General features: G+C 37.6%; 1 pseudogene; it reads left to right on the top strand.

Moving 5' to 3' along the window:
• The first annotated feature begins 3,034 nt into the window (after positions 1-3,034).
• Positions 3,035-24,988, top strand: part of LOC120883660 (tRNA (32-2'-O)-methyltransferase regulator THADA-like) — a 71,920-nt pseudogene continuing 49,966 nt past the window's right edge.

Raw genomic sequence — 24,988 nt, forward strand, 5'->3', positions numbered from 1 at the left:
AGGTGAGATGAGGGAGGTGCTTAGGGAGCAAAGTTAAGGAGATGAGTACCCAGAGTGAGTACCCTCATCTTCTTGCTCTGCCCTCTACTCTGGTGAGGAAGACAGCCATTTAAACCAGATCCAGAAATGACTGAAGTCCATTATCACCCAGTTACCCCTCCTGCTACACTCCATTCTTGACTGTAATGGATATACAATCCTTGGTATTCTTCCCTTTTCATATGTCTAATCTGAGGGTAGAGACTGCAGCCTATCAACATGACCTGCAACAAACCCCAGATATTAGATTAATTTATGCCCATAAATTGACTGGTAGATTTTCAGATTTACTAAGGGAATATGAAGAGAGTGAAAAAACATTTATTTCTCAAACTTCTTCAAATTATAGTTTAAAATAATTGATTAGGGAAATACTCAATAGAGGAAAAAATGCAAAAACTTGAACAAAGGAGATGGGAGAAATGTTTGCAGCCTCCCCATTATAAGAAGGAAGGTGGGAGCCAGACATGGTGACACACAACTGTAATCCCAGTGACTCAGGACTCTGAGGCAGGAGGATCAAGAGTTCAAAGCCAGCCTCAGCAACTTAGCGAGACCCTGTCTTTAAATAAAATACCAAAAGGGGCTAGGGATGTGGCTCAGTGGTAGAGTGCCCCTAGGTTCAAATCCCAGTACCAAAAACATTTTTAAAACAAACAAACAAACAAAAAAACAAAAAGAATGGAGGTGAGGAATGTTTGATAGATTCCCAGGGAAAGAAGCAGATCTGTGAAGGAGATTGCTCTCCCTCTGTCTCTATAGCTACCTCTACAGACATTCACATAAGAGAAATGCACACGTGGCATATTAAGAGACAGACCAGGTTGCCAGATAAAATATAAGATGTCCAGCTAAATTTGAATTTCAGCTGAACAATAAGAATTTTTTTAGTATGACACATTTGCTCTATACTTATACTCAAATAATTATTTGCTGAAATTCTAATTTAACCGAATGTCCTATATTGTTATTTGCTAGCTCCAGCAACAGGGATAAAGCAATAAAGCAAATCTAGGTAGAGCTAGGAAAGGTGAAGGAGACAAAAATAAAAATACAAATGGGAGAAGTGAGACCACTTGTCAAAAGCAGACAGGTTACCCCTCACGTCTCATGTTTTCTGCGGTTGTTCTGTTGTAACTCCAGGTCAGCACAGAGACCTGCCGAGGCTCACCCTGGCTCTGCCCTTCTCATCTGGTCATAGTCTAACCCCATCATGCCAGCAAACATCCATTAGGAACAGGGAGCTCCCAAGAAGAGGCAGAGCCACTGTGTGGCAGGTAAGCCAGGCAAATTGCTTTGTGCTTGCTGAAAGATCATCCTATAATGGGTGTTAAAATGATCCAGGGTTGCAAGGAGTTGACAGGAGTCTCCAAATAAGCATCTAGAAATAGCAGTTATCTGTCCATTGATTCTGAAATGCATTACTCCTACAACACACTCAGCATTTCTGTAATCAGAAACAAAGGCTTAATCAGATTTTAGAATTGAAAAGCTCCTTCAAATCAGAGATTCTGCATTTTTCTAGAAAATAAGACCAAACACAACAAAACAGTACAAGGAACTTGGGTTTTTGAACACATAGCAACACAGGACAGTAGAACTAAGCTGCAGCTTCTGTTTTGAGATGGCCACATCTGGAAATGAAGGTCCCCCAGGGGCCTTTCCTCAGGTATGGTGGGAGCAGCTGATGGAGTCAGCAGTGCACATGTGTGACATTAAAGGTGCTCTGTATGAGTCTTCTCGAGTGGCTGGGACAAAGCACTATGGACAGGGTGGCTCAAACACCGGGATTTCTTTTTTTTTCTCATAGTCCTGGAGGCTAGAAGTCCAAGATCAAGATGTCAGCCAGGTTAATTCCTTCTGAGGCTACACTCCAGGGCTTCTGGATGGCCTTCTTCTCTCTGGTCTCATGGGGTTGTCCCTGTGAGTGTGTGTGTGTGTGTGTGACAGCAGCTCAGCAGGTCCATCTGCTGCAGTGTGGTCTGTACAACTCACTAGATCTGAGTTCTTCATCTGTGAAACAGGATCCTTCAATTTAGAACTCACCCCCTCATAATGAGCGTATCAAGGTTCAAAGAGATGTTAAAATCAGTCCACCCCTTACCTCACAGTGTTATCTATAATGAAATATTAATACTGATAATTAATGGCAGATGTTAATAGTGCACATCCAAATGCTACATCTCATAGTTTAGCTTCCAATTTCATCTCAGTTGGAATTCAAATTGAGCCACAGCTAAAAATTATTCTGAGGGCTTTAGGAGGGTGTTCTATACATACAGAGAAAATTCTGGGAGGAGTGCATTTTTGGTGTAACCTCTTAAATTCTTTTTATGCTGGTTTCACCAGCAGCAGTGGTGTGGCTATGCCATATCCCCAACAACCCAAGGGAAAGTGTGCTCTTAATTATCTATTGTTCATCTCCTGAGCAGATCCCATGGCTGGGCACCCAACTCACTCATACTGCTGATGCTGGGAAGGGCAAGGCAAGCATATCCCACTTCCTCAGGGAGTTTTACCAACACCCAGTGAAGACAGGCAATCAAAAACTCATCTCAAGTGCAATGGTGTTTAGGCTTGAATGCTGGTTAAGGCTTGAAGGCTTGAAGGCTTGTGCCTATCAGACATGAATGCTGCAGTGAAATGTGCACTTTTGTTTTACACATGTTCATATTAATTCCTAAGCCAGAAAAATTTTAGCAAAATGGAAAAGAGCATCCACATGTAAAATATCATCGACAATGAATAACTTTATGGTCCTTGCTTCCTGCTAAGCACTGCACATGCATTAATTTGTCTTGATAGTGACCATAATTAAATAGAAAGCTTTCTAATTAAGGCACAGAAAAGTTAAGTAATCTGGCTTTTCAAAGCCACACAGCTTGGATGGAAACATATGCAGTCTGCTCAGAAATCTTAGCCACCATGGCTGAAAGAAGGGGATACATTATCATACTAAGGTCCTATTGGAGCAGCACTATTAGAGAAGGCCATCATGGCCAATCCTACTCCAAGTTTTAGGGGGCTTCCCAGCCATCTCTGCCACAACCATAGCCCAGGAGGCAATGAGGTTGAAGGAACAGAACGCAGGTAACGGATCCCTTCTAGCAGCTATGTGACTCTGAGCCAGTACTTAACCTTGCTGTGCCTCAGTTTCTCCCTCTCCAAAACTACCTTGGTGACAAGTATGACTGTGGAGGATGCTATGGGTGCTCCAGGCATAAGTGCTCAGCCTAGCCCCAAACCTGGCTTCAGACAATGGCCTTTTGGGCTAACTGCTGTGATCTCTGCCAGAGGAACTCCTAGATGGGGACATGGACTACTGGAAGTGCTATGGGAAGAACAAGAATTGGTGGGCAGATCAAGGAAGGCTCTGCATAGTCTCCCAGGGATTCCCAGCAGGGTAGAGGCCCCAAATAAACTACATGCATTCAACTTCTTATCTCAGAATTACCAGTGGGTCTGTGTCAGAAATACTGAGCTGGGTAATTATACTTGGCAGCAAGATGCCCTGACTCCAGGTAAGATGGCTACATTCCAGAAATTATGGTGGGCCAGAGGGCCCTGTGGGTTAGTGCTCTGGGCATCAATCAAAGCAGCATATCAGGGTGCCCATGATGAGTTGATTCCTGCTGGTTGGGTTCTCCTGGCATCTGGACAGTAAAGCAACATGTTCCAGAATAATGTGTCCTGATATCGCTGCCACATTTTAGTTAATTTCTCCAAAGAACAAGAGCATATGTGAGCTTGCATGAGTTTTAAAACAGTTCTTCACATAAGCCTTAGGAGCTAGTATCGTGTGGTCACATCTCCACCCCTCATCCGATATCCCTTGATTTTTACATTTGAGAATCCAGCCTTTGAAGAACACATTTACAGCTTTAGAATAGCTTTTCTCTTCAGGCATTATCTAGCAACAATTAGAATGAAATGGAACCCAAGCAAAATGAAGCAAAAAGAAAACCAACAGTGCCTCTAAGTCTCTGTGTAACTGTCATACAGTGAGGACCTGAGAGGCAAAGGACAGAGAAGCCCAAGGTGACACAGAGGGAGCTGGTGAGGCCCATGTGAGGAAGCTCAGCTCCTGGGACACCTGACCAGAGGTGGCCCAGCTTTCACGCACAAATAGCCATATGACTGGTCCTGCCAAAATACCGCCAGAAGAAATAACATTGAACTTCACAAAGTTCACAGTGTCTTCCAGGTCTATCACTTGAGTACTGTTCTTATCCAAGCCAAACAGGGAAGACTGGCACTGTCGCCAATGGAAATTTTATGCCTTGAACACAAAACTTTATGGTTCATTTGGACATAAGTCAGTGGTGGGCAGGGAATGGTGTTGAATGGTTCTGGTGAGGAAAAGAGCCATGTATTTTCCCCATGAGGGTCAGGAATGGATGATTCAACTGAAAATCTGATTAAAAAAGGAAGAGGAGATTGGGCTAAAGTGAAACCCTCAAAAGTAAAGAGGAACTAGTATGTGAGTTTGCACATGGCTGGAGAAATGAACAAGATGGAAAATGTCGGGGTCAGGGGGGGAGCAACCCAGAAGAAAATACAAAATATTTTTCTGATATTGCTTAGCTCCTAAGTAATTATTAAGCATTGCCTTAGATTTAATTTCTTAGAAAACTCCCCTAAGAGATCTTAGCATGCATCCATGCTAAGATCCTTCACCAGCACAATCAGGAACCTTTTTTTTTCTTTAGTGATTGCCTCAGGTTCATCTTTAACATTATATATGCAATATATATATATATATATATATATAATTATACTATATACATTCTCTCTCTCTCTCTCTCTCTCTCTCTCACACACACACACACACACACACACACACACACACACAACTCCATAACATACACTTCTGCTGGCTATCTCTACACCCAGAGGTTTTATCTCACAGTTTGCTTTCCAAATAACAGTCACAAGATACATTTCATCAGAGATGAAAGAATGCTGAAGGTGAAAATTCTTCCATATTTGGTGACCTTGGGCTTAAGGGGAGTTGCTGACAGGGTGAACTGCTTTAATGATCATCCCCCATGTCCTCTATGCTTTGAGGAGAGAGCACCAGCTAAGCTAGTTGTCCTTGGACCAGCCAGAGAACTGCAATAGTTTCACAAAACATTGTTATCTGGGCTTTGCTTGGTCTCAAGGTTTATTTGAATACAAACTAGCAAGGGAGGCTGTGATAGGGACCCAGAGCTTCTGTACACTCCTACTAAAAGTCACCTTTATGGACTCTCCTTGGGAGGGAAACCAAGCCACTATATTTCTCCACCTTGTGGATCAACCCTTCAGCTATAGGGAGAGCTAAAAACCCTGCTCATGAGTCCCCAGCAAAACAGGAGACAGACCAAGTGGGGAAGTGGAGGGACTAAATCTCAGTGATGTACAGAATTTCCAGCAGAAAACTTGCACTAACATGGGTCTCATTTTTGTAAAACTGGAAAGCCTATAATAGTTGATCTCAAACGCCCTTCTGAATTAGTGAAAGTTTGCTACAGAACTCCCTGATTCTGTAAAATCACCTATATTTTGAATTAAATGAGTTTGTTAATGTTCATTAAAGGTTTATAGCTATAGAAGATTGTTAACATATACAAATGGAGTGAAGTAGAATAACCCCCCAGATATCACCATCCAGCTTCAGTGCTTATCAGCTCATAGCCAATCTATGTCTCCACACCAATCATTTCCCTCCTCCAAATCCTGGCTTGTTCAAAACATATATCCAACATTGTATCTTCCACAGATTTTATTATAAAAGAAAATAACTCTTAAACAATAACAATATTATTAAATAAAATAAGTCATAAAATTAATTTGCTTATATAAACCAAAATAAAGAAAATATCTGTGTTCAAATTTCCCTGATTAATTTAATTTTTTCATAATTTTTTATTTGTTCTTTTTAGATATACATTACAGCAGAGTGTACTCTGACATATTATATGAACATGGAGTATAACTTATTCTATTTAGGATCCCATTCTAGTGGTTCACCACGATGTGCAGTTACACAGATGGTGTATTCATATATAGACATAAGAAAGTTTTGTCTGATTCATTCTACTGTCTTTTCTGATGAGTTTTAAATGAATATTTTGCTCAGGCAGTGAAAGACCAAGCCATAGCATTTGAACCTCAGCATCCCGGAACTGCCATGAGACCCAAGCAAGTGTGTCCTCTGCTTTAGAGAGGGACAGGGAGCCAGGCAATTTAAAATTCTCACCCAGGCATCACTGTTAAACCTTCCAGGGAAATGTGTGTCCTTTCCTTCAGTGACGTGGTCTGCTGCTGCCAAAGCTGCTCATCAAATGACAAATCTAATGGCAGCTGGGAAAGCAAAGCCTCCTCCAAATGTCTTAAATATCTGAACCACGCAATTATTTCTCTGAGTGGATGTTAAAGGATACCCGCAGATCTCCATGCACACATGGTTGGTCACCCCAGTTGAGATGAGGCCACAGCTGAAGCCACGTGGTTCTGACCTCTTGCTGATTCCATGTAGTTCCTGCAACTCTTGTGGACCCAGGTCCCCTCAGCTTATTCCACAGAATGAAAAAGAAGACAAACCCTTAACTCCCCCAGACAGCCTGCAGGAATGGGGTACTGGCAAAGTGGGTTTGGATGCTTAGAAAACCTACAAGGTAACTTCTATTCCCCTGTTTGGAGGTTATTTTCAGACTCTCCCACTGTGGATAACTCAGGCTCCCCACCTACTTCTTCATTTCTGGTGTCTGACCTCTGCTTTGCTCTGAACTTTTGACTTGTATGTATCAGTACAAGATTTGTCCAGTTGTTTTCTGTTCTCTGAAATAATAGTAGCTACCATTTATTAAGCAGGCACTTTGTAAACAACAGATGCTGTTGTTAGCTTATTTAATCCTTTCAAAACCCCCTTGATTCATTTATTCCACATGTATTTTCAAAGGTCACCATGAGACAGGAGCCATCCAAAGTGTTGAGGATGCACTGTGAGCAACACGGACCAAAGTGCCTTCCTTTGGGAGACTTCTGTGCTAGGAGCAACCTTTCCTAGAAGTGACCATTGTGATTCCCACTAACAGATAAGGAACCTGAAGCTCAGAGTTGTTAAGTAATTCACCTGATATTCTGTAGCTAGGAAATAATAGCACACCTGGGATTCAATTTCCAAGTGGCATAAGTCTAAAATCTATGGATTTTTGTTTTAAACATACTATGCTGCATCATTACATGATCCTGACTAAAACAGTAAGTGCTTACCCATGGGCTGTGGAACACAAGCATGCTTTTAGCTTTTACACCTTTGAGTTTTAGACCCTGTACATGGTACAGGTAGAATCCTGCTTCTACCACCCTGAAAGCACATTTCTACTGCTCTATTATGAGCAGATCTTATTAAAATGGAAATCTACTGCTACCAGATAGAAATCTATTGCTACCATCTACAAAACAGGTACACTGTGTACTTTCTGTGAGTTTTTAAATGTCTATTGAAAAGCAAAGGTACAGGATCTACTCTTTTACAGAACAATAGAAAACTGGAATGGTGATGTTGTGCCAAAGGATACTTAAGAGCTTTTAAAGTCACGCTCAAATACTAATTGTTGCTGCCCCTAAAATTACTTCTGATCTAATTGCATTTGCTTTATCAAATGTTCTTACTGAAATTTGAATGTATTGAACATGCACTGGCTTTCAAGTCTTAGGCAAGGGTAAAATGTAAAGTAGTGATTTTGTGGTCATTGCAGGTTTGCCTAGTGACTTACAGGGTCTACAGCAAAGTCAGTAGCTCAGAAAGGCAGTTCCTGCTAGGTGCTGGCACTGACCTAGGCACGCACCCTCTCTTTGAGTCACTCACTATTACCGTGTGACCATGGGCCCCTCTTTCAGCCCTCACCCGACTTGATTGTTCAAGAGACAGCTCAAATGATAAAAGAAGCAAGCATAGGAAGAAGCAATATGACTAATTCAGAAGTGAAGAGTACTCATTAAAGATGAGACTTCAAGAAACTCTCAGGTGGGAAATGATGAAGAGGCAATAGAACCTTCAGAATCCTGGTCTGAGAATCCAATTCTCTACTCAACATTTCCATGACTGACCAGTAATCCATGACAAGCTTAAGGTTCTCTGGATTCAGGTTCTAAACTTTCCTGAGGCACAGACCCAGGAATTCTGTGCAGCCAAAGCTTGATGATGGTCAGTCAAGGTTAAGGACGTGGTCTCCTGAAACTGAGCTTAAGTGGCATTGACTGTCCCCACTATGTGCTCAGCATCAGAGACCCTATCTTTCTAAGCTCATCCCCAGGCAGTTGTAAGCTAAAGACAAGACAAAACTAAGTTCCTCTGCATTGTGGCCACTTCTGTAATGTTGATTCTCTGCTGCAAACCATGGGTTTAACTCAAATGGAAACTTGTAATTTTTTTCTATTTAGAGGGGGAAATCAACAGAGCAAGTTGGGGAAAACAATGGATCCACAAAGAAAAAGAAAAGAAAAGAATGGTCAAAGGAGCAGGTTAGGCATACAGGAAGGAAATCTGGAAGATGCGTCCAGGGTTTGGAGAATGGGATCCATTGATTTCCTGGTTTTTAGATTCAAATAGGTAGAAGCAATCCTTGAGAGTTGCTTCCCTGAGAATTTCAGTAGACTCAATGCCCTTTGAGTTTACATCAAAGAGCAGTTGGCTTACCAGTTCAGAGCAAGGACTGGTGCCATTCGTCTGGGGTTCAAACCACACCCTGCCCAGTTAATAGCTACATGCCCCTGGGTGAGTCACTTCTCTCTCTGCCCCAGGTCCATCATTGCAAAATAGCACTATCAGTGTTGACCTCACTGGATTACAAATATGAATTTAGAATCCATATTACATGCTTAGCATAGTACCTGAGGCACAATAGCTATTCAGGTGATGTTTATGATTATTGCTATACACTTTATCTACTAGAGAACTCCAAAAAGGCTTGTTCTACATGTATTGAGCCCAGATAGCTGTCACCAGCAAGGTTTAAAAATAGGTCATTCCCCAAATCTCCAATAACATGGGTTTTGGTAAGTTCATTTATTCTGGTGATTCATCCTGTATCATCATATTTAAAATTATTATAAGCTGTTCCTCAGTGGGAGCAATCTGTTTAGGATACATATGATAACTTGTGTAGGTTTCATTCACTTATAAATCGCTCAACACTTCATGATGACTGAATTCTACCGTGTGGGGTTGAATTCATCAGGTAAACTTTAATACTTATTCCTATTCTTTTTATATATTTTGTCCCCCACCAGGGGACATTTCACAATACCCGGGGACATTTTTTATTGCCATGTTTGAGGGATTCTACTGGCATCTGGTAGGCAGAGACTAGGGTTGTGGTTAAGTATCCTAAAATGAACAGGGCAGCCCACTCCTCCAACAAGAATTATCTGGTCCCAAATATCAGTGGTGATGAGATTGAGAATCCATGTTCTAAAACAAAATGACCACCCTCTGCGGCCCCTACTTAACCCAAACCAAACTATGAAAAAAGGAGAGTGTCCAGTAGCACAAACTGAAAGAGAAAGAATTTAGTCTTGTGCAGACAGGGAAGTTTTAGTGATTTATATGTTTCATTGTGTCATTTCACATGACACTGGCATGGCAGTGTTGGTGTCTCTTGTTTATGAATGGTCCCAAGAGAGGGGTTTCTGCTCTGAAAAAGAAAAAGAGGGGTAGTTTTAAACATGGTTGTCTTTCTTTATATGCAGGAAGTTCATGTGTTACAGACACATGCATATTGTACACATGCATATTGTTTCCTTCTTTGGCTTGTTCATTAATTCATTGAATTCATTTATTCACTTGCAGAGCCCAGTGCAAGGCTGGCCTCATTTGAAATGCTGGGAACCGGCCAGATTCTAGAGATAATTAGGTGATAAAGCTGATAGAATTCAGCTATTTTGTCCTCAGTACCACATAAAGTAAATAAAGACATTATGTCCACCTATAACTAAAAAATAAATATTTTAAAAAATCGAGTATATAGAGAAATAGCCACACTTCCTTCTATAAGGATTTTTCCAGATAACTGAAATCCACATCATTAGAATTGAGCCTGCAGTTTTATCCTTTTCAATGCATACTGCATAGACTCCAAACTTCCTAAGCAGAGCAAACAGAATGAAATTTAACCTTTTCTGCATGTCACGGGCTTAACATTACTCATGATGCAAGCCTCAAGCAAAGCTTCCAGGGGGCGTTAGTCATTCTCCTGCCTCTTTCTCTCCTGTCATCTCTGACTTTCCTTGCTGTCCCCATATCATAGTTTCTGAACAACCTCTGGGTGTGGGCATGCACTTCTCCTCTACATAGACTTTAATCTGGCATTTGCACACCTAGGGCTTTTAGGCATGATTCTGCAAATAAGGTTCTATTTCAGATATTTCAAATAGTTGATATCTAATCTGCAGATAAATGTACTTGTCTGCAGAGCACACGTGTGTCTGGATGCAGATGAATATCTTAAAACCCACATCAAGTCACACTGTAAGGACTAAAAACCTATATTAAAGAATCCCCACAATTATGACCCTTTTAACCTTCACATAGTCTACTGGATTTTGCTTACTTAATACGTTAGTTCTCTTTATCATTTTACACAGTGCCTATTATGTGACAGGCCAATCACATTAATTTCTACGACAATCCTCTAAGGCCAGTAGTAACATTCTCATTTTTATAGGTGAGCAATATGCCACTCAGAGACATGAAGTTCTTTGCTCAAAGTCATACCCCCTGGTTAACCTTGGACTGGAAATCAGGCTTAAAGGCCCAAAGTCCAGTCTCCTTTGTATACATGAGAGAATTCCTAGAAATTGAATTTTTAAGACCAAAAGTTATTCATGTTAAAATTTTTATAGCTATTACTAAATTGTACTCCCAAAAAGTTATGGCAGTTTGTACTTCCATCAACAGTGAATGAGTGCCTGTTTCTTCATAGCTCTCTAGCACTGGTTAATATCATTCTTTAAATCTTTACAATCTAAGGGTGATAAATACTCTCTTGTATAATTTGCATTTCTCAGATGCTCATGTGGTCGAACATTTTTTAATGTGTGAAGTTTGTCTTTTTAATCATTACATAACTTTTGTATATCTTCTCATAATTTTTTTCATTTGTAAGAACTATGAGTAGATTATATGCCATATATATTTCTTTTTCTTGTTTAAAGTTTTCTTCATGTTATCTTTTAATGAAAATTAAAGAAATATTTTGTTATCAACATTATTAATACTTTTCTTTGTATAGATTCCTGAGCTTCATGCCTTACTTATATGTTTTCTCTAAGATGATGATGATGATGATGAAGAAGAATCATCCTAGGCAAGCACTCTCTACTGACCTGTATTCCCAGCCTTCTAATACAAGATTACTAGAGAATTATTTACTTGTCTTATAATTATTATTATTTTTTTGTTCAGCTTTAAAATTCATCTGGAATTAAGTCCTGAGTATAATGTGAGGTAGAGGTTCAACTTAGATTGCTTTTTCATATAAAAGTCACTAATCACCAAACTCTTGAATAGTCTTGTCTTTCCTCACATATTAGGGATGCTACATTGTTGTGTTATATATGCTTGCATAAACAAGAGTTTTATTGATTTTAGACTTGGACATGTTCATTGATGTACCACATCATAGTCTTATTTATTGTAGTTCTATAACGTGGTTTAATTATGTAATTGTATGTTACCTCTCTACTGACTTTCTTTTTCAGAATATTCCAATTTTTGAATTTTTTTCTTCCAGAAAAGCTATTCAATCAATAAAAAAGCCTATTGGTTTTGATTTAGATTTTTTTAAAAGTATAGTTGTTGATAGACCTTTATTTTATTTATTTATATGTGGTGCTGAGAATTGAACTCAGTGCCTTACACATGCCAGGCGAGTGCACTACTGCTAAGCCCCAGCCCCAACACCTTGATTTAGATTAATTGAGGTAAAATTGACATAAGTTTAATTTATCCATTCAGTAAAGTTTTATTGACTACCTACTATGTTTTAAACAATGTTCTAGGAATTGGAGATATAATGAATCAAATAATCTAGAATGGGGTTGTATTACAAGGGGAAGATAGAAAATAGACAAAATAAACAACATATAAGATATTAGATGGCATGGGAGCTAAGGGATGGGGGAAAGAACATCAAAGGTGGGGTAGTAATTTCAGTGTAAAATACAGTGGCCATTTCACATAACTTTGCTCTATGTGATAAGGTGATTTTTGATTATTGGGTATTTGAGAGAAGAATGTTCTTGGTGGAAGAAATAATAAGAGTAAAGACTGTTAGGGTGTCAGAGGCCAGGGTTGTCAGAAGGCCATGTAACTAGAGCTAAGTGAACAAGGAGGTGAGGTTGGAGAGCTAATAGTGGATGGTGCAGATTGTATAAGGTCATTGAAAACTGTGTTTGTATGCATGTGTTTTGAAGTTGTTGAAGGCTTTTAGGCAGGTCAGCTCTGCATATGTGTGGGTTTTTCATTCAGCCAACCATAGATCAAAATATTCAAAAAATTGCTGTGTGCTACACGTGTATAGACATTTTCCTTGTTACCATTCCTAAACAATACAGAATACTATTTACATAGCATATACATTATATTGGGTATTTAAGTAATCTAGAGATGATGTAAGTATATGGGAGGATGTACACAGATTGTATGTAAATACTATGCCATTTTATATAAAAGACTTGAGCATCCTCACATTTGGTATTTGTGTGGGATCTTGGAACCAAATCCCTGTGGATACTGAAGAAGGACTGTCACATGGCATTTTAGAATTATCACTCTGGCTTTTCTGTTGAGAATGGTATAGGAGATGTGAGAGAAGCAATATGGAGCCAGGGAAACCAGAAGAGAAATGATAGACCAGGGAATTCCAGTGATGGTGATATGAAGTTGTAATTTTCTGGCTATACTTTGAGGGTTTAGTTCAGTATTTCTACATTTGGATGATTATCCTCCTTCCCCACATATTGGCAGTATGAAGTTGTCAGATTTTTAATATTTGATTCTTTTTCTAGCTCACTAAATGGCCTACCTAAATTTTTTCTAACTGAGGCTGTACACAGTTTTACTTCTCATCTTCAAGAAGAATTGAATACTACTGATCTATACTCATATAGGAAAGTAATTGACAATATATCTTCCTGTATGGAGAATTTTAATTTGGGTAAGCCAGCACTTTTCTAATACTTTTTCTGGATAATAACCTGTCATGTCATTATTTTTAAATGATGTTAAGTTTAGTGAAATTCCTTACTAATATTAATTTCCCCCCCCATAGGTAAAGCAAGTATTAATAATCTTCTTAAAAATGGTAAGTGCTATTATTTTATTTTGTTCTTAGGGTATTTTGTTGCTTATGTATCATTTTGGAACTGGTGCTTTTAAGTTTTTTGGCAATAGGAAAAAATCACTAAAGTATATCATGCTCTTTTTAAAATCTTTGCTTCTCTATTATGATATTTTAGAAAACCGATTTAAAATATGTTCTTGTACTGAAGTTAAAGTTCCCAATTTTAAGTTATGTATTGTCATTATATTCTTTTTGTTTCAGTACTTCATTTCCTGCAGGAGAGTTTAATTGAAATCCTAGAAGAAAATAGGCAAGTGCTATGTATTTACATGCTTGTGGTGTGTATGCGTGCATGCTTATAGTTGTACATTTTCTCTGTACAAAGAAAATTTTCAAAAGTTCTCAGATTGTGTCCTTTTCCCTTAATGTTAGACCTGATTATTTAAATTTATTCTATAGAAATTTGATATTTAATTTTTTAAAAATTTTATTTATTTTGTTTGAGAGAGAGAGAGAGAGAGAGAGAGAGAGAGAGAAAGAGAGAGAGAGAGAGAGAGAATTTTTAATATTTATTTTTTAATTTTCGGCAGACACAACATCTTTGTTTGTATGTGGTGCTGAGGATCGAACCTGGGCCTCATGCATGACAGGCGAGCGCGCTACCACTTGAGCCACATCCCCAGCCCATTGATATTTAATTATTTGTCTTAGTTATTTTTATTATGATGCTTAAATATAGGCACCTTGGCAGATGTTGACTATATTCCAATTTAAATATTATCACTTTATGAACTATAGGAAAGCTATTTTAGGTTGAGATGAGTATTGCTGTACAATGCTGAATGCAGTTTTTGACTTAAGTCATTTGTACAAATTAAGGAGTTATTCTAGTTACAGAAACTGGATAAGTTTCCTTAATTATAAGGTTTTAATTTATTTTACCAAGTTTTTTCTTGTTATTGGAATAAAAATATGTTTGCTTTATATAATTTGCTTATTTAAGTGATTGAGACAGTAATTAAAAATTGTTTTAGGCAAGTTGAAAGACAGGTACATTGGTAGAAGCAGTTTTTGTCTCTGGGAGAGAGACAATATTTGGAGTCATAACCTAAAGAAAGAACTATTTGTAGTCCTTTAAAATAGGGGTAAATATTCCATCAAAACTCAGACACTGAAGGAAATACTGCAATAAAGCATATTTCAGTAAATAATATGGAAAATGATGATCATGGTTCATTATACAAATCTTAAAATGATAATACTCTAACAGCATATCCTGCATAATTTAAACAGTATTTTCAACTAAAAGTTAAAGACTTTTGATTTCTGCATATAAAAATAAGCCATTATTTGTAATTTAAAAAAATTTTTGGAAGGTCTCACATGTTGCTCAGGCTGGCCTTGATCTCCTAGGCTCAAGCCATCATGCTTCCTCAATCTTCCCAAATAGCTGGGACCCTAGGTGTGTGCCACTGTGCCTGGCTTCCTTTAGGTCTAAGCTTTTTTTTCCCTTTTTGATACTGGGGATCAAACCCAGGGCCTTGTGCATTTGTTTATAATTTTTAACAACAGTTTTCCTTGCCTTTTTGAGAAAAACCCTCTGAATCTGTTCTGAAACAAGGCTGTCTTTCTTTTGATATCAAGGTACGCCAGAACTTGCTGTCCCCTTAGTAATGGCCAGTGTCTTAACCTCTGATACCAATAGGTTCTTTGTGATTTTCCTTTTATCTTTATTAGTGAGAAACAGTAAATCTGAAATGTGCAAAGAAGGTCAGTGTTTGCTTTTAAAGACACAATGACCTTTTAGTCACTGAAGGTTTTTCCTATTTTTGGCAGAAAATTGTTCTAGTTTGTTATTGTATTTCACTTTTTTCCCCTGACTTATTTCCTGGTTCACTTTCTAAGTATCAAGGAAAAAGTAAAAATATTAGCAAAAAAGTTACGATTTCTTTATGTTAACAGTATGAAAATTATGCTTACTTTGAAATTATTGACTCAAGAGCAATTAAATAATTTTAAAATAAGGATTACTTTAGGAACTTTAATTCATGTTAGAATTTATGTAAAATTTTATTTTTATTTCTGAAAACATAACTTTAATTGGAAACATTAACATTAACAACTGAAAATTGCAGTAGTCATTGCATAACACTGTCGTAGTCTTTGTTAGTGTGCTTTTGGGACAATCTCTTCCATCCTTAGGGTCTTGTGATAGCATAGGGGCTTTGGGAGCTTTGATGGCATGCTTGCGAACAGCTAGAGCTCATGGACATCTGCAGTCTGCTACTGATGCCTGGAAGAACCTTGTGTCTAGTGCAAGAGTGAAGCAAGTTTTAGTTCATCAGCACTGCCAAGTAAGGAAACAAAATACCTGGGGATTTGTACAGGACCCTGATTCTTTCAGTCCCAATATAGAGGCTCCTACATTGAGCATAGCACTGTTTTAGGGAGTCTATAATGAGGATGAACAGAAAGTGAAAAGTGTCATCCTTGTACTCGGCTATCTAGTTGAGAGACGAGAAAGCCTTGTGAAATCTGAGAAAATAACATAGATTCAAATATGCCTTATGCATGAGGACTTATCTAGGAGGCTCAGAAGAGACTAATCAGAGGTGGCTGATAAGAAAAGTAAAATATTGGAGCAGAACGACAGATAGACAAGACCTGGAGGAGAATTAAGGATGTTGTCTGGCAGAAAGAGACTGTTTTGTCTATTTTATAGACAGCTCCAATGCCAGGCTGATGACTTCATTACTTCCCAGTCACCAGTTAAATGAAGTCTTTCAGCCACAGCCACTCTGTCTTCAGCAAGAAAGTGGCATTAATGGAAACAGAGATGAGTTTCCAGAGTGAGAGCAAAAACAAACCAGGAGACTAGTTAGAAGTGCATGACAGTAGTGTGAGTGTGAGGTAAGGTGGTCCTAGGGTAAAGTGGTCACTGAGACAGAAAGTATGAAGCTGAGCATTGCCATGGAATAAAACTGGAGATTGTTGATTTTTATGTATCTCCAATTCATACAATAAGATAAATTAATAGAAAAGAGCTACAGGATTTTTGCAAGTTACATATGGTTAAATTTAGTTTTATTTTTGTTGATGGCCTGTGCAAATAATTAGACATTTCAAGTGGTTTAGGCTTTCCTTATCTCAATGAAAAATTAACATTTCATTACTTGGTATTTTAGGTACGGATAGATACATTAGGCTTGCTTTGTGAAAGTAATCAGAGCACAGAAATTGTTTCCACAGAAGAAACAGAGTGGATTCAATTCTTTATCACATACAATCTTAACAGCCAGTCTCCAGGAGTGCGGCAGCAGATTTGTTCTCTTCTTAAAAAGGTAGAATTGAGCATTAGAAAGTGGTGAACTTTGCTCTGGATATTGTTTTGAGGAAGAGCCCAGATTTGGGAGAGTGTGGGAATGATAAAGGGATTGGGGTACCTCTTCTTGGTCCTTCTGTGACTTGCTCTGTGATATTATAAAGCTTACATGTGGTATTAAAATCTAGAGTAAAAAGACCGTTCATTTTGGGGTAGCAAAACTGAAGGTTTTTTTTTAAGCCTTTTATTTACTTTTATGTGGTGCTGAGGATTAAACTAAATGCCTCACACATCTAGGCAAGTGCTATACCACTGAGCTACAACCCCAACCCCTTGTCCTCTTTTTTTGATAGAAAAAAATCTTGTGTTTGGGCTCTTGGAATGTAAGGTAGTTTTAAAAAAACTTTGGTAAATGGAGGAGCGAAGCATTTGCATTTTTATAGTTCTCTAAGCATCTCACAAAATGGGCATTTTTGAATAATTGAATTTGAATTCATCACACAACACATCCATGGGGTGAAGAATTGGTATAGAAATGAGTATATAGTCTTTAGATTCATGTTGACTTAAAGGAAAATGTAAGAACTGTGGTTTAATGGCTGTATTCTAGTTGCACTAATACTGACTTTGGTTTTAAAATGTACATGTTAATTTTTTGTCAAAAAGAAATACTGTAGATTTTGAGAGTTTAAAAACCAGTACTCTGTTTGCCTTAGATGTTCCCTTCCAGGGCTGACAGTTTAGTTTAATGTGAAGTTCAAAGATGCTTTTTATTTTTATTTTTTGTCTCCAAAGTTGTTTTGTAGGATACAGGAAAGTTCCCAAGTACTTTACAAATTGCAGCAAAGTAAATCCAAACATGAACCAGAGAATGAGTTAGCCAAAGAAGAGCCTTCTGTTTCCTTACAATTGTATAAGGTAGGTGATATCTTTCCAGATCTAGAGTTTTAAGAAACCTAAAATAATTGTACATAAGCATTAGAGGGAAACAAATGGAATTCTCTTGGTGAATTGTGTTCCTGTGCTTTTTCCTTCAAGCTGGGTGTTACATATTTCTTCTGGTGCTTTGGTACTCCAGGAAAGGTAGCACATGACTCGGGGACCAGGCTGCACATGAGGACTGCTAGAGGATGACATTAATGGGCTCACCTCAGTAAGGCTCACCTTACAGCTTATGTGGGCCAGGTGAAATTAGTACTTTAACAAGCAGGTAATTGCTGGCTCTGGACTTCTCCAGGCCTCCCCAGGGTAGGAGGCTACTGTGGCTGAGCCTTCTTCCTCTTGAGGCTGACATGACATTCAGTAGCTTGACATTACTGACCCCTTTCCCATAGTTCAGCAGTGGAAGGAGGTAGTGTCTATTTGTTCAAGTGAGCTTGGAGAGTAGAGCTACTTCAGGGCATAGCATTAATGGGAAGGATGGAGTCCCAAGTACAACAGCTCTGGTCTGGACCAGGGCTCAATTTAACAATCTTCAATTTATTTTCAGCAGAATATTCTGTTCTACTGAAAATCTAGCCTTTCAGAAGCAGACCTTTATTTTCTCCTAAGGTTAAAATCAAAGACAGAGCTAATAAGAAAAAACAATGGTGGTGGGAGAGAAGGTAGACCTCATCTGTTTCCATTTTAGTTTGTTTAGAGGAACAGGTGTAATAAATTAATGATACATTTGAACTATGGCATACCCTCTACCTACTCTAAGGATTAGTATGGATGGTCTTGGTTTTTAATTTTACATTTAAAAGATAAAATCCCATTCAATGAAGGCTTTTCTCATATAAAGGCTGAAATCAGCTTCATCATCTTACAATCCCAACAGTAAAGATTAGAAAATCATAGCCTGAACATTAAGGATGTAAGATGAGTCCCACTTCTGCTGTTACTAGCTGAGTGCCTTGAGTCTCTTCCACTGTAATTGGGATTAGTAACTCCTCTGAAAAGGTTGGCTTTGAGGACTAAGTGAGAAAGCCCTTTATAAACTATAAATCACTCTAAAAAGCCTCAGTGGGAGTCATTAAAAATGACTTAGAGTATATGTGGAGCCCTACCGTGTGTGTGACAGTTTTTGGTTAGCTTCTCAGAACTGCTAGATTTAAAGAAAACACATCTCTTTTGCTTCTTTCCACAAGGGTTAAAATGACATTTGTGAAATCTCAAGTATGTAAAACATACAACTTGTTTTTTGGATTGAGGTTCTGAAATTTAATGTATTCATGGTTTCTTGGTTTGAGCTTAAGGATATGTATTTTCTGAACATTGGTTCTTAGAGACTTAATCTGAGTCAATCTTGTGGTTATGATCTTTTCTCCTGACTGGTAGTCTCCTGTTGCTTCTAGAGGCTGTGGCAATGGCACTATGTTGTCATCATCCTCATAAAAATGGCTGTTGTACACAAAGTGCTGGGGAGGACAGGAAGCTATTAGTTGAAAAAATGCCTTCTAGGCTAATGGAGATGATTTTATACCTTAATAATTAGTATTAATAACAAAATTTTAAATATATTTTCAATGTTGATGGACCTTTATATTTATTTATTTATGTGCAGTGCTGAGAATTGAACCTAGTGCCTCACACGTGCCAGGCAAGCACTTTACCACTGAGCTACAACTCCAGCCCTAGAGTACTTTTATTTTTATAAAATGCTTTATATCCATTTTCTCATTTCATCTTTAATAAAAAGGCTGTGGGGTAAGCATTATCCCCATTTAAGAAGTGAGAAAACTGAAACTCAGTGAAGTTCAGTAACCTGCCCAACATCCCTCAACCAGTGAGTGAGTAGAGCTAGGGCCCAAACCAGATCTGCTTTTTTTTAAAAAATATATTTATTCTTAAGTTTTAGGTGGAAACAATATCATTATTTAACACTTATGTGGTGCTGAGGATTGAACCCAATGCCTCGTGCATGCTGGGCAAGCACTCTACCACTGAGCCACAACCCCAGCCCCTCGGATCTGCTTTTGACTGAAACATCTCAGTATTTTTTTCCATGAGACTAGCTTAAGTGAATGTATGGCGGTGAAAAAAGAGGGAGAACTTGGGGAATGGTGAATTCTCTGGTGTAAATGACTTAAGATTTGGAGGAATGGAGGAGTTGAGTAATGGGGAAAGAGTTTATAAAATCAAGTTGAGTGTAGAGAGTTTTCCATGGAAGGCCAAGGTGTTTGGAAGCCTCACTTGGAAGCATTAAAAGAGACTAGGGCATATATTGAGCTCCACCTGAAATGTAGGATGCTGTGCTCAGGACTAGGGATCCTAGTGTATATATGTGGTCTCTGTCTTCATTATGGTTACAGTATGATTGAGGGAAAGAACTGTATCTAAGAATGTAAATGACAATACATTTAGGGTAAGATAACTCTTAAAAGACAAGTTTGTGGTTCTTTAATGTGAAGGCTGTATTACTTAAAGTTAATTTAACTAGGATATTTTTTGGTAAACACCCTACTCCTTTGAAGCCCAGAATCATTAATAGGCGAGTAAACAGGGCTCGTGAGGGCTTAAAGGATAAATTCTTGAGGCTGTATGCCCACCAGAAAAATGCAGGGATTTTTTCATTCTTGACTCTTGTCTTGAGCCATTTGGAACCAGGGCTGCCTGTGTGCTGATTAGGGTGCCATAGTAACAGGATGCTTGAGACTCATAGTCATTCTTTATAATTTTTCTCTTTATCTTATGTAGAAACTATTATCATTATTATTTTAATTAGAGAAAAAGAGTTTATCCTGGACTAAGTATATTCCACTTTGCTTTTTCAAAATTGCATTTTATTATAAGCTTTCATTTTTAATCATTTATATAAACAGAATAGTAGAGCAGGAGTCTCAAAGGGCCAGGCAGAAGAAGACAATGGAATAGTTGGATCTTTGAATGAATTATATTATAGCCACACTTATCAAGTAGTCTATATTGGGTATTTCTTTGTTTATTTTAAAACATTAAAAAGTATTCATACCTTCGACACCTGAATGCCTCTGGTTAGGAAAATCAATATTCATACAGCTCTGTCACAAATCAGACAATAGATCTTGCTTTCACCAAAAAATATGTTTTTACTTGTCTGAGCTATAATAGGAATTGTATTTCTTGTTGACTCTGCTAAGATAGGTTCATTAAATCATATTATAGCTGATGATCATAGGTATTGTCTCAGTCTGTTTTGTTTTGCTATAACATACTACTTGTGGCTGGATACTTGAGAAAGAAAAGAGTTTGGTAGCTAGAAGGTTCAAACATCACAGTAATGACATCCGGCAAGGACTCTTTGGCTGTGTCACAATATGGCAGAAAGCTTGCACAGAGTAGAAGCAACACGTGTGTGAAAGAGTGAAAGCAAGAGAGCAAGCCAGGAAAGTTGAATTTGTATATAACAAACTCATTCTCATAGAAACTAATTTAGTCCTATAAGACTTGACATTCTTGGGAGAGAGCTTTAATCCATTCAGTAGGGTGGAGCCCTGAGTAGGCCTTGCCTCTTGAGGGTACTGCCATCTCAACATCACCACATTGGGGGCTTTGCTTGAAGCACATGAACCTTTGGGTGACAAGCTGTATCCAAATCATAGTCTATGCCAAGCTGAATTATTTAGAGACGTGAACAACCAGTATTAGTTTTAGAAATATTTTAATTAAAAATGAAAGAAACACCCATTCTTGAAGGTGATACTTTAAAGATAACCTATTGTGAGTGAACTCAGTTATGCTTACTGTAAATTTTTTTTTTAGAATTTCATGTCATCCATTTGCAACAGTCTTTTTGAAGCATTATTTCCTGGATCATCCTACTCAAGTAGATTTTCAGCTTTATCCATTTTAGGTTCAATAGCTGAAGTTTTTCCTGTCTCAGAAGGTAAGTTTTCAGTTATGTTTGGGAAAGGTTTTTTTTAAGACCCATACTTTTCAACATTTTTTTCTTAAAGTTTCAGTTTATTGTCTTGTCTTTAGATTCCTTTGTACTATATTGTTCTTACATGTATAAGATCAAATTTGCCAGTAAAGGACAGAAGGGAAAGAAACTATGTCTCCTTTCCATTGATCATTATTTGCCAACTCCACACTACAATTTTTTGTGCTTATTATGAGAAGAGGGAAGTGTTTTACCTCCCTCATTTTTTTTTAAGAAAGGGCCCCAATCTGTTCCTCCCACCCTCCCACCTCAGTATTGGTAATTGAACCTGTGGCCTCACATTGTTCTTTCTGTTTTAAAAATTAGAATAATAATCTTCCTTTTGTATTCAATATTGCTTAGTGAGTCTTTGTGGTTAAAATGTGGTTTCCCCTATATGCTATCTGTTTCATATGCCTCAATCTGGTTTTGGAAAGACATTATGAGGATGTCATTGCCAGGCATTCTGGTTTAGTGATATTCTGTTTTCCTTCTGTGGGGTACTCAAAAGGATAAGCACTTAGCTTCCCTCTTTGAATCATTTTATTTCCTTTTTGACAAGAAATGATTCTTTGTCCCTGTACATGAGTGTAATGTATAATTTAATATGGGTTTCTTTTCTTTTTTATTATTATTTTTTTTTTGGTACCGGAAATTGAACCCATGGGTGCTTGACCACTGAGCCACATCCCCACCTACCTTTTATATTTTATTTAGAGGCAGGGTCTTCCTCAGTTTTTTAGGGCTTTGCTAAGTTGCTGAGGCTGGCTATGAACTTGTAATCCTCCTGCCTCAGGGTTCCAAGTTGCTAGGATTATACGCATGTGCCACACGCCCGGCTTAATGTGGATTTCTTGTTTTCTCTGAGCTTTCCTTGACTCTGGTCAAGTAGGAAAATACCCTTCTCAGCTGCTCTTTAGCAGCGAATGGCCAGAAGACTGGAGAATGTCACATTGTATCTGTTTTTTTTTTCTCTTTTTCTAAAAAATTATTAGGTAAAGTATTTTTTTTAAATGGGAATGTGAGTTATTTGCTGTTAATACATGTTTGCTTCATTTGAAGGTCATAAATTTTCAGTTTTTATTTAAAAAATCATCCCAGCAGCAAAGTTTTAGTAGTAGTTTAATGAATAGCCATGTACCTTCTACCCTAAATTTATTTGTTTTTAATATTTTATCATATTTACTTTATCTGTTATCTCTTATTACTTTTATAACCATCACATAATTATCAAATTCAGGAAATTTAATGTTGATAAGTGCTATTATCTAATATGTACTCCATGTTCAAGTTTTGCCAGTTGTCTCAACAAATGGTCTATTATAGGAAAAACAATTTTCCCATGATCTGGGAAGCAGCCCTAGCTCACACATTGTGTTTTAGTCTTAAACTTCTCTTTACCTTCCTCTGATCTGTAAAGTTTCTTATCTAATGCCATTGACATATTGGAAGATCATGTCTTAGGTGAGTGTTGTCTCATTGTTTCCTGATGTTTTGATTCAAGTTATGCATTTTGGGCAGAAATATTAAGTTGATACAATGTTCTCAGGGCATCCTAGCAGGAGATAATGTGAAATTGGCTCATCTCATTATTCACAGGGATAAACACCTCACTTAGGTAGGGATGATAGGCTTAGAAAAGATCCCCCAAAGCATCTATGTCAAATCCTTAAAACCCGTGAATGTGAACCTTACATGGAAAAGGGGCTTTTGCACAGATGTGATTAAGTTAAGGATATTGTGATAATTTATTATCTGGGTGGGCTGCACATGCCATCAAAAGTTTTCTCTTAAGAAAGATTTAGAGAAAGATATGGCACACTGAAGAGCAGACAGGGTGACAGTGGAGGTGGAGGTTATGGTGAGGTAGCTACCAACCATAGAATGCAGGCAGCTACCACAAGCTAGAGGAGGCTCCTTTAGAACCTGTGGATTGAGCGCAGCCCTGTTGACTCTTTGGCTTTGGACTTCTGGCTCCTATGAGAATGGATTTCTGTTGTTTTTAAACTACTAAGTTTGTTACAATATCCACAGAAAGTGAATACCAGAGTAACCATTAGTTCAGGAATTTCAGCGGTGCTACAACTGAATTTCAGGTTTATCTGAGAGTGATCAATTACTTTACACATTCAACAAAATATTTTTTTGCATGTTTCATGTATTTATACTAAATCTAAGTGTATGGGGAAAATACTAGACTGTATTAGATATGTATTTTTCTGTCAGGAGAAAGATTTAATATATTTAAGTATACTTTGAAAATGAACAACTTAAGTCATCTTCCTAATGGAAGATGGAAAGTTTCTTATATGGAAACTTTATTTTATATCTATATGTATCTTATTTTTTAAAAAATATTTTTTTAGTTGTAGATGGACACAATACCTTTATTTATTTTTATGTGGTGCTGAGGATTGAATCCAGTGCCTTGCAAGTGCAAGGCAAGCACTCTACCACTGATCTACAACCCCAGCCCTATATGTATCTTATTATATAATATATATATATATATATATATATATATATAAAACTAGGCTGTTTCTGATGTCATAAGTACTTATATTAATTAAACAACGTGGGGATAATGAAAATGTAGCAAGCCATACTATATCCATAACTTTTAAAGAAGGCTGAAGAGCCATGCCTTTGAAATATAGGATGCAAAATGCAAATTCATCATTCATCTTCATCATAAGAGCTTTAATGTGGGGATTTTACATTATTTTATAGAAGAACTATGATTTGGTAATAGTCAAAATGATTTCTGCCTTTCCTCAATTGTATTCTAGACCATGAAGAATAGTCCGCATGCATTAAGTAGAATTAAATGTCACAGTATTCAAGGTGAGAAATTGAATTCTACAATTAGATTAAGAGGATTTGTTCTGGAAGTATTAATTTACTGCTTATTATATGTCAAACAGCTAAGGATAATGGAGTGTATGAAAGCAAGTGTTTCCTTTTTTGGAGTTTGTATGTTAGTGAAGTGAGACAGACAGTAGTTAACAATATGTAGAAATTCAGATGGTGATGAGTTCTATGAAAAAAAATTTTAGGAAGACAAGTGGGAGATAGAGAGTGCCAGGGACAGTGGGGAATGCTAGCACTTTCATACAGTAGTGTAAGAGAAAACTTCAGATTTGAATGTCTCTTACCCAGTTGGTCAAAGAAAAAAAAATCATGAAGCAAGTTAGAAAATACCTTGAAATCAATGAAAGCAAAAATATGACATACCCAAACTTATGGAATATAGCAAAAGCCATGCTCATAAGGAAATATGTACCTGTAAATTCCTACATTAAAAAGTAAGAAAGGTCTCAAGTCAGTAACCTAACTAATGCCTCAAAAAAAGTTGCAAATAACTAAAATCAGCAATGAAAGTAGAGACATTTCAGACTGGGGATATAGCTCAGT

The sequence above is a fragment of the Ictidomys tridecemlineatus genome, unplaced genomic scaffold (genome assembly GCF_052094955.1).
Source record: "Ictidomys tridecemlineatus isolate mIctTri1 unplaced genomic scaffold, mIctTri1.hap1 Scaffold_50, whole genome shotgun sequence".
In the NCBI taxonomy this organism is placed as follows: domain Eukaryota; kingdom Metazoa; phylum Chordata; class Mammalia; order Rodentia; family Sciuridae; genus Ictidomys; species Ictidomys tridecemlineatus.